We start from the raw sequence: 11,221 nt of genomic DNA, 5'->3' as shown, positions 1-11,221 counted from the left end.
CACACCCTATACCGTGTATCTAAAATTTGCAGAAGCAAAACCAGAACATGTTCCTGTAACGCATTCAAGGAGTGTGATTTTTTCACCGTTTCTCTGCAGTAACCTTCTAATTCTGGTGCAGGATTTTCACCAAATACCCTGCCAAATGGATCCATTTCATAAATCATAATTTTCTTCAAAATGCAAAGAAAATGCACTTCAAATGCAGAGAAAGAGAAGAAGGGAAAGGATAAAACTGCATTTCTTAGGGTTCCAGGAGACTTTATTAACCTGTACCTTTGGCCACCAATAAATACCAGATGACTTCAAATGTATTTTCTGGATTTATCAGCTGTAATTATCTTTTATCTCATCCTTGCCCTTCTTACTAAGCTGAAAGAGCCTACAATTTCATGCCATTTTCAAGGATAATGTTTCCTACTATTGAAGGCACAGAAGTGAAATAGCTTTAGGAGACAGCAGTACTTATGCCAATAATATTTGATTAGCCCTAATTGATGCAATGATTATCAAAAGTTCACTAAATGGGAAAACCAGGGAAATGCATTTTGCAAGCCATTTTCTCATTTAGCTGTTGCCCTTCTCTTTGTCTCTGGCAGGCCATATATTCCAATCTTATAAATGTCATTTACTGCTGTTTCTATGAAGAATGAAAATGCAGGACATTATGGTTTACAAGGAATTACCTGTTGTCTGTCATAGCATAAATACTTGGGGTTTTTTCGGTGGATGGGGGCTTAGCAATATAACAAGATGCAAAATAATCAAACATAATAACAATTATAATGATAATTCCTTAAGCACACATTTCCTTCATAAACTGTTTTACATAAGACATTTTACACATGATCAGAAATATACAGAGAAGAAAATAATTTTGAAAGTAGTCTTACTGCTGATTTGTCTTTTTATAGGGAAACTATACCCAGGCCTTATTTGGAGAATAGATGATTACTTATAGTGTTATTCCATTTCATGTAATTTTAAATGGGCATGCTGCTTTTCAAAACTACGTTTTCCCAGAATAGCTTGCAACACATTTAAATCACCAAATGAAATACTGAAACAAACAAAGTACATCATAAAACACTCAAAGGTTAATATATGACGTTAAAATAATGATGAAATAACAGAGCTTAAAAGTTCATCCACACTACACATATTTAAAATTAACGTATTAATTGATTTATCCTGAACCTTACTAGCTGCAGTTATATTCCAGTTCCATTTTCAATAAAGAGAAGGAAAAATCTATGCAAGAACCTTATTTATTTTTAAATGAGGCATTGTTGCTGTGGTTGTTGTTTCAAAAGAAATTGATAATATTCAATCACCAAAATAAAAATACATTCCTGCAGTTTAGCAGTAAAATTAAGGTTGTCTCATTTTGTCAGAAGCTGCAGAAAGCCAGAAAAAGAGACTCTAAAATTGATTACATAGAAGAAGTGCCTGATATTATTGTGCAATCATACAAATTGTGCTTGCAGAATATGAAGGGAAGCAGCAGCACTGTTGTGGTTTACTCCCGGTACATACAGGTTACCATAGTAAGAATACACTGTATGGGAGACTGATGCTGAGGGAGATGGATTAAAACGTTCTAGGCCAAGCAGTTTTTGAACTGTTCGTTAGATATCTAAAGGAATATTTAAACTACAATCCATACAGGTCAGCATGAAATACATCAGTAGTGCCCCTTGGACTTCTTCAGAATTATGAGATGCCTGCCAGTAAAAGAAGAGTTTAATCAATTTCTGAAATTTTGTAACTTGCTATATTATCTATGGCAATTTTTATTGGATTGCTTTAAAATTTGGTCCTGTTGTTGGCCGATCACAGGGGACCAAGTTCAAGTAATTATCTCAATTTCTGAAGGGGAAAGAGTTTTGTAGGGCAAGAAGAGTGAAAGATGATTTTGTGATTCATAATTACTGCAAGTAAAAACAGAATTTTATGCCATTTCACACATTCATGGAACAACACAAGGGGTCTAGTTTTTATAACATAGTTCCATGTCACCCATCAAGGTATATTTGGGCAATAGCAGGGGGAGTTTGAACAATTTCTGTACTTTTTTCTTGTTGTGAACATCAGGATATCTCTGTACTTGGTTCAATCCTGTAAAAAAAAAATAAAAAAAAATTGAAGAATGGTTTCATTCCTGTTCACTTACGGTACACTAAAACAGGAAAATATTGCTTTTCCTGATTTCCGACACTTGATCCTTTCTTCTTTCTCTCTTTACTATTTCATGATTTTGTACCGGTTTTATTTTATTTATTTATTTATTTTGTCACACAGTATATATAAGCATAAGCATGAAATAACTATACAGTATATAAGCATATATATAAGTATGAGTATGTAGTAACTATATTAATTGGATATAACAAAAGGAAACAATAGGACAGGAACAGTAGGCACGCTGGTGCTCTTATGCACGCCCCTTGTAGACCTCTTAGGAATGGGGTGAGGTCAATAGTAGACAGTTTTTGGTTGAAGCTTTGGGGATTTTGGGAAGAGACCACAGAGTCAGGTAGTGTATTCCAAGCATTAACAACTCTGTTACTGAAGTCATATTTTCTGCAATCAAGATTGGAGCGGTTAACATTAAGCTTAAATCTATTGTTTGCTCATGCATTGTTGCAATTGAAGCTGAAGTAGTCTTCAACAGGAAGGACATTGTAATAGATGATTCTATGAGTTAAACTCAGGTCATGTCGAAGGCGGCGTAGTTCTAAATTTTCTAAACCCAGAATTTCAAGTCTGGTGGCATAAGGTATTTTGTTGCATTCAGAGGAGTGGAGAACTCTTCTTGTAAAATATTTCTGGACACGTTCAACTGTATTGATGTCAGAAATGTGATATGGGTTCCAAACAGTTGAGCTGTATTCAAGAATTGGTCTAGCAAATGTTTTATATGCTCTGGTTAGTAGTGTAATGTTTTTGGAGAAGAAGCTACGCAAGATTAGGTTCACAACTCTTAAGGCCTTTTTTGCGATGTAGTTACAGTGGGCTTTGGCACTTAGATCATTTGATATGAAAACTCCAAGGTCTTAGAGTGGGAGTTTATGTTTTAGGTACTTTTTATTGTGGCGTGAAAACAACAGCATATGGGCTTGGTTTCTTTCCCCTTCCGGCTTCACAAAGTCACCAGTTTATTCTTCTTTTCCATCAGAAAACGTCAGTCTCTTCTCTAAAGGAACAAATATATTTTTGATATATTGAGCTCACACCATTTCTTAATTGTGGTTTGTTGAGTGAACTACAGTGCAGAGGTCACCGATTAAGCTAAGCCATAAAGAAACAAACTTGAGGGGTTTAAATGGGTTAAGAATCGAGGGGGGAATGTTAAAACCCAACAAATGTCAATTGTTTGGGAATGATCTGTGAACTGTGTTGCAGAAATAGTCAATAAACTCTTCTACCCCAATTGTCCTGCCTCAAGCAGATCTTGGTGAGTAGGCGTAAATAAATTTAGTGGGATTTACTATTTTTGATTAGACACAAAACTGCATTACTTGCATGTTAAAATTGTTTTGAGACTAAAACAATGGAAGTTTTATCAAATACCTGAAAAGTTATTGTCTTTAAAGGACATATGGAAGGTAGCAAAAATATAGCTTGAGGTTTATTTAATAAGCATCAGCAAATGTCAACAACATTTAAGTGGGAAAAACAGGGTAAAAAGGAGGCAAAAACACAGAGAAAAAGAAACATGAGCAAGAAGCAAAGATTTACACTACCTATGTTGAGCTCTAAATATCAAAAAAGGGCAAAAAGTTCCAGAGGCCCTGGAAATCATATCGAGGATAAGTGGCATGAACAGTTCCAAAAACAACGACTTTTGGTTATTCTAGCTTTATGACAATATAATGTAACAACTGCCAAATAGAAATGGAAAATAGCTCTATTATATCCCTTGGCGACCCAAGTGCTGTTATCACTGCACTCTCCTGTAAGCTGTAGAGGCCTGGATAGGAGACAACTGGCTTCAGCGGAACCCTGGCAAGACCGAATGGCTTTGGGTGTATGGCGCTTCAAGAGCTGGGACTTTGACATCTTTAACTCTGGATGGGGTGGACCCTACCCCACGCAGATCCTGTCCGCAACTCCTTTATTTGCGACTCTTGCTTGAAGAGCAGGTGGCAGCTGCAGTCTGGAGAGTCTTTGCACAACCTCAGATTATGTGCCAGTTGTGGCATTTCCTGGATCAGGAGTCCCTGCACTCAGCCATTCAAGCCCTGGTTATCTCACGCTTGGACTACTACAAGGCACTCTACATGGGGCTACCCTTGAAGAGCATTTGGAAGCTTCAACTGGTGCAGAGTGAGGCGCATACAGTCTTTGTGGCCCCTAGAGTGGATGGCAAACAAATTTCATTAATAAATAAATAGAACACCAGGTGATCTGTGCTCAGTTCTTCACCATGAAAGAAATGATTTGGTGGATGGAAGCAATATATTTACTTACTTTATTTAATTATTGATTCAATTTATATTGCCGCCCATCTCACCTGAATGATGCAGGGTGACTCAATTAAATAATTAATACAATAAAATAGTTTTAAAAAATACAATTTAAAATACAATCACAATAAAAGTCATTAAAATAATTAAAAGTTAATTAAAACAATATGACTAATTTGTGGGAGAGTACAGTACATTGCTAACAAAGCAACTAATCAGCAGGCTCTCTACCACTACCAGACCACTAGGCACGATGAGAAAATCATGTCTTAAGAGCTTTCTAGAAGGCCTGCAGGGTTGGGGCCCATCTCACCTATGCGGGAGAGATGGAGGATATTCAACCTTGGCAACTTTATGACTTGTGAGCTTTGCTGGCTGAGGAATTCTGGGAGTTGAAGTCCACAAGTCTTAAAATTGCCAAGGTTGGAGACCCCTGTTCTAAAGGACAGGTGCTGCAGCAGAAAAGTCTCTCCTCCTAGGTCCCATCAGATGACATTCCTTGCTAGACAGAATCCTTACCATACCTCTCTTGCCAGACCTGATGTTCTACAATTTAAAGCAGTGTAGATTCATTTCCCTTTCCCTCTTGTATTAAATGATGCTACTCACACTTTGGGCCATGTGTCATGTTTTGAACCAGGACACTAAAGCTTGTTTTAAAAGTCTGGGGTAAAGAAACTGTAATTTAGGATAATGTATGAGCCCAATCTTTATACCTCCACCATCTCTGAGAGAAGAGGCTGAAAAAGTTAGGAATGCTGATGCTAAACTCTGAGAGCTCAGCTGCCGAGAGCGCTAAAGCCGATCGCTAATATCAGTGGTATTTTACAGCAATTATTATATTATACGCCAGTTTTGCCATGTCAGGCTACATCGTCTTGGTTCTCAGTATTTAATCTCCCTTGGTATTGTTTTTTAATGGAAGTACAGTCTGGGACAGTAAATCCTTCCAGAACCTTCTGAAATATTAATTAAAAAGAGCATTATTCATTGTAAGATCTACATTTTTGTTACTAATTATTGCAAATTTACTCTGCTTTTCTGAGTATCAGTTATCTCTGAATTTGGCATTCTTTTTATGTTGCAACAGAAATGTTTAATACAAATTGAGAGAACATGCTTTTTATTGTATTCACTTCCCTTCTGTTTCATATCAAATCTGCTACCTGACAGCACGATCTTGCGAAGTGATAGCACAAACTGTAATTTTTATTCCTGTAGTTAGTGATTCTTGAAATTAATTCCATTAAGAGCTCATCTGTTTTCAGGTTGTGAGGAATGGGACTTTATTTTAGAGGCTTATCAGGTATTAGCATACAATGAAAACTGTATATTGGATACTTTGTTTTCCGGACGTCTCAGATACATAGTGTATATTTTAAAAAATATTAGGAAAAAAAGGACCTTCTAGTTCAGGGGTGTCAAACTTGATTTCAATGTGGGTTGCATCAGGGTTATGTTTGACCTTGGGAGCCCGGGGTGGCATGGGCCATCACTCGTGTCGGGGGGGCGCCTATGGTGGCTCAAGCGCTCTGCCAACAAAAACGGGCTCCTGAGCTCCGTTTTCAGCTGTGACAGCCTCCTGCAATCCTCCGTCAGTGAAAATAGAACTTTTGAGTGCTGCTCGCGGCCCTCGCAAGCTCCATTTTCAGCTGTGATGGCCTCCTGTAACCCTCTGCCAGCAAAGATGGAGCTCCAGATGTGGGCCGGTGCTTCACTGTTTCCAGGGTGGCCCCGCAGGCCAGATCTAAGCACCCCGTGGGCCAGATCCGGCCCCTGGGCCTTGAGTTTGACATCCCTGTTCTAGTTTCTCCTAAAGTATTAATATAAACTGCATTTAGTTTTAGAAGTCATATGTGCGTTACATTATCTCTGTTTAAAAGATCATACACAGTGATCTACATTACTATTTAAAACTTGTGAAGAAATTATTCCTACTAATTCTTTCTCCACTTAATTCCTGGGAATAGAACAAATAAAATGTGAATAAGAACTAAATTATAGCTGCCTTCAGTCTTCAAAGATCATAATATCAATGTTAATTAGGCTGTTTTATCAACCTGTGTAACACAGACTGACATTTTGTATTCTGTTCTTTCTTTTTCCTGTCAAGTTAGACCTAGTTGACATTTTGTGATATTTCTTGATTTATATAAAAAGTTTTTATTGGTCAAAAAAGATTTATGCAAATACATATCAGGTATGGTAAATTTTCATTTTTCTTATACATGATAAGAATTTTACTCAAAATTTTAAACACATACAACAGCCATATGGCAAGCAGGTGATACGAAGTAGCTAAGTTTCAATCTTACATACACAATAAGGAAGGGTCAAGAATAATCAGAATATCATACGAAGAGAATAAGGAAAACCAACACAATACCAAATATCTTTGTCACTTCCTAGTTTTGGATCTCAGAACTCTGGGTTCAGCCTGACCCAACTCCAGGGCCGCAACAGCGGCAGCCGCCTCCGCCCATGGTCTATAACCTCCCTTCTTCAATTCCTGGGTCATCTAAATCCAGGAGGGCTTTGTGTTCCTCCACGTGAGGCCGCAGCCTCCGCAATTGTACTAATTTTTTCGTCATGCCCTCGCAAGCTCCATTTTCAGCTGTGATGGCCTCCTGTAACCCTCTGCCAGCAAAGATGGAGCTCCAGATGTGGGCCGGTGCTTCACTGTTTCCAGGGTGGCCCCGCAGGCCAGATCTAAGCACCCCGTGGGCCAGATCCGGCCCCTGGGCCTTGAGTTTGACATCCCTGTTCTAGTTTCTCCTAAAGTATTAATATAAACTACATTTAGTTTTAGAAGTCATATGTGCGTTACATTATCTCTGTTTAAAAGATCATACACAGTGATCTACATTACTATTTAAAACTTGTGAAGAAATTATTCCTACTAATTCTTTCTCCACTTAATTCCTGGGAATAGAACAAATAAAATGTGAATAAGAACTAAATTATAGCTGCCTTCAGTCTTCAAAGATCATAATATCAATGTTAATTAGGCTGTTTTATCAACCTGTGTAACACAGACTGACATTTTGTATTCTGTTCTTTCTTTTTCCTGTCAAGTTAGACCTAGTTGACATTTTGTGATATTTCTTGATTTATATAAAAAGTTTTTATTGGTCAAAAAAGATTTATGCAAATACATATCAGGTATGGTAAATTTTCATTTTTCTTATACATGATAAGAATTTTACTCAAAATTTTAAACACATACAACAGCCATATGGCAAGCAGGTGATACGAAGTAGCTAAGTTTCAATCTTACATACACAATAAGGAAGGGTCAAGAATAATCAGAATATCATACGAAAGAGAATAAGGAAAACCAACACAATACCAAATATCTTTGTCACTTCCTAGTTTTGGATCTCAGAACTCTGGGTTCAGCCTGACCCAACTCCAGGGCCGCAACAGCGGCAGCCGCCTCCGCCCCATGGTCTATAACCTCCCCTTCTTCAATTCCTGGGTCATCTAAATCCAGGAGGGCTTTGTGTTCCTCCACGTAGGCCGCAGCCTCCGCAATTGTACTAATTTTTTTCGTAATGCCCTCCCGGAAAATCATCAATCCTTCTGGCATCAGCCATCTGAAGCCCACTCCCTTCTGGTACAATTTGCTTGATAAAAAGTAATATTTCTTTCTCATTTCACGTACCTGTCTGGGAATCTGCCTCAGAATGGCTATCTCCCTGCCCCTATAAGTCAGTGCCCCATTCCTATGTTTTCTAAGAATTTCATCTCTCGTCTCTCTTTTCACAAATTTGACATGAATCTCTCTAGGAACTGCATGCGTACGTGCATATTGTGAATTAACTCTATAAACTCGATCCACATCCCAATTCATAAAATCAACACCTCTCCCAAGAAATTCTCCCAACAGTTTAGTCACTGTTTTTTTTTTTTTTTTTTTTATTTCTTGATTTAGAACGGTAACATTATTTAGTTGATCACATTCTCAGGACAAGGAAATACAGGTTAATCTAGTGAATGGTTCAGTTTGCAGAACATATTAGGTTAAAATGCAATTAGCTAGCTTGTGCCTCAGTGTGTAGAATAGAATAGAATAGAATAGAATTTTTTATTGGCCAAGTGTGATTGGACACACAAGGAATTTGTCTTGGTGCATATGCTCTCAGTGTACATAAAAGAAAAGATACGTTCATCAAGGTACAACATTTACAACATTTGTGTGAATTCAGCCAATGTGGTTACTTTATTGTTCATGTAACCGGCAAACTCAGAAAATTGAGTAATAGCACAGCCACTGACGTGATGCTTAATTCTTTCTTTTGCTCCTGTTTTCTATTTCCTTTGACTGAATTTATGGATCATGTTAAGCAATGACTGACCAACCATAATTTATTAAATAAGGCATAATTTGTGTGAGCGCATACAGTTCAATAAAACTTCAATCACAGTTTATATAGCACATGAACTAGGTGGAGAAAACATGGTGAAGTACATATACAAAACAATATTTAAGTTTAGCTGAAATTCAGTGTATCTTATCAGAAGTGGCCTGAAGTTCTTTGTAAAGGCTAACAAAATGCAGTATTATGGTGGCTAGTAGACTACATGCTACCAATTCCCGAATTGTCCAGGGGCATCATTTTATTTATTACAAATGTTTCTATATCATCTCAATAAAAATCACTCTAAGTAACAATAGTATAATGCTGCTACCAATGTATAGAATCCAGCAAACAGGATTATATTATTACTTTTCATCCAATTCTTTTATCATAATATGGGAAAAAAGAATCTCATTGCCTTTGAAATGCTATCCATGGTCTTCAGTCATATGTAGATTCATCGGTCTGAGATATTCCCATTTTCATTTCTAATCAAAACAACTTCAAAAATGTCTTATGGACTTAAATTTGTTTTTGAATGCGCACAGGGTGAATAGGTTTTTGTAATATTCTTTCATTCCACTTATTTATCATGTTCTTCCTTTTTTCATTGCCAAACAATGGTGTACCATCATGCCTGTCCATAGACTGCATTTAATTCTGCTCAAAATAGGGTAGATAAATTCTCTTTCAGTACCAAAGTAAATCTGGATGCATTTCACTGTACCGAAGTACAAGAAATTATCATTTTTTAAAAACTGACTTGTTTTATAGTAAGAGGCCATGAAATTAGCCTCTGACAGCCTGCATTCAGCCATTGTTTCCGGCTAACTGTTCATATATCCACTGAAACACTTTGCAGATAAGTACAAACTGAGAGAGAATAGAACACATTCTGGTAAGGAAGTTAGGAGAGGGATCAGAGGTCAGTTCTTAAAAAAACAACAGACAGAAACTGGGAGGAAAAAATGGAAAGAGAACTTGGACAGTGTGTCCATGCATTATGGACGGCACAAAGAAAAATGGATCCAGACAATGTTACACTATTAAAAGATTTCTTACTGGTTTTGATAAAAAGCAATATTGGTTGCTGGGCCTAAATTGGATTGGCCTGTATTAAAATGTGGAAAGCTTGTTAATTCAAGCAAAAAATCTGGAGAACTTTGCTGAAGGGGAAATTTGGATGAGATCTGGCAGAAGATTTTGCCCACTCAACACAGATGACATCTCAGGGATTCCAGAACATTCTGTCAGTCAATGCTGAAAACAGAGCAGAAAGAAGGCTGGCCAGTATATATTTAGCCCTTTCCTTATCTCTAAAGTAGGATGTAAATAGAGAGGCGTGCAATTATAAATAGCCCATATGCACAAGCAAATTGGAGCAACATTATAGCTTGCAATCATATATATGCAGTTAAAGAAATCACAAGTTATGATATCCAGATGTAGAGAGGCAATCGAAAAAGACAAACAAAGGCATCATTAGATGGTATGGGGGAGAAAAGGGAAAACAAAACAAAAAAACACTTTGGAATGCATTTAGCTCATTATACAGTAAATTCTGCTTGCAGAACTTACACTGGAGGAACTAAAGCTAATGTTGTTAGCTTTTCAGAATAAAGAAAAAATAACTTCAAAAAATGCAAAGGAAACTGTTGTTTCACTATGTCATTCATCAAATCCTATGAACCCTCATAACTTAATTCCAATTAAACAAAACTCGGAATGACTGGAACCATATTTTTATTTTGATCATTTGTTTCTCTTGTTTAAAAACCAAACAAACTTATATGGGTCTGAAATGTAAAACTGTCTTTATTCCTATAGAACAGATAACTATGACTGCAGATGGTATGGAATTCAATATAAAAACTAAAAATTTCTTTACTTTAAAAAGCTGACACAAAAACTCATGCGCAGTCCTGTTGTGAACCGATAGTAAAAGTAAGTAGAACCCATCCGATTAAAACATAATCCTTAAGCAAACTCTGGACTACACGTATGTGAAAAGATACATGCATATGAAAAGATACACCTTCCTTTATGCAAATTTGTCATATATTTGTTTTAACCCCCAAGGCATTACTACAGATCAACTAACTTGGTTAGTAAGCTTCATGACATAGCTCCAGAATCAGAATCGTCCCTCATTAATTGGTAATAGCATTTTCTAAAACAGAATTAAAGAACCGCATAGAAATATTCTAAACAAAGAATTTGTTTTCTGAAAATATTTTATTGATATATCAATAGAATAATACTCAGAATATAAATTAATCTGGGAAACATGTTCACTTTTTAATATTTCATCCTTTCATGACTGTAAATTATACCGCAAAGACTATTGCATCAACTGTTCTGATCTTTCATGCATTGTTCAGCTTTTGAGCC

The 11,221-nt window shown here is 36.8% G+C and overlaps 1 long non-coding RNA gene across 3 annotated transcripts in view; it reads right to left on the bottom strand.

The window, feature by feature from the left end:
* Positions 1 to 248: 248 nt before the first annotated feature.
* Positions 249 to 11,221, bottom strand: part of LOC131193729 (uncharacterized) — a 38,155-nt gene continuing 27,182 nt past the window's right edge. For 2 of the 3 annotated variants that reach the window (XR_009154000.1, XR_009153997.1), the window contains one exon: positions 3,609 to 4,356. This is a non-coding gene — a long non-coding RNA (uncharacterized LOC131193729). Of the gene's footprint in view, positions 2,119 to 3,608; positions 4,357 to 11,221 lie in introns of those variants that run through there. The other variant, XR_009153998.1, reaches the window with a different exon arrangement.

The sequence above is a fragment of the Ahaetulla prasina genome, chromosome 1 (genome assembly GCF_028640845.1).
Source record: "Ahaetulla prasina isolate Xishuangbanna chromosome 1, ASM2864084v1, whole genome shotgun sequence".
Taxonomy (NCBI): domain Eukaryota; kingdom Metazoa; phylum Chordata; class Lepidosauria; order Squamata; family Colubridae; genus Ahaetulla; species Ahaetulla prasina.
The sequence above is the reverse complement of the archived record's forward strand: the minus strand, read 5'-3'. Positions and strand labels throughout refer to the sequence as shown.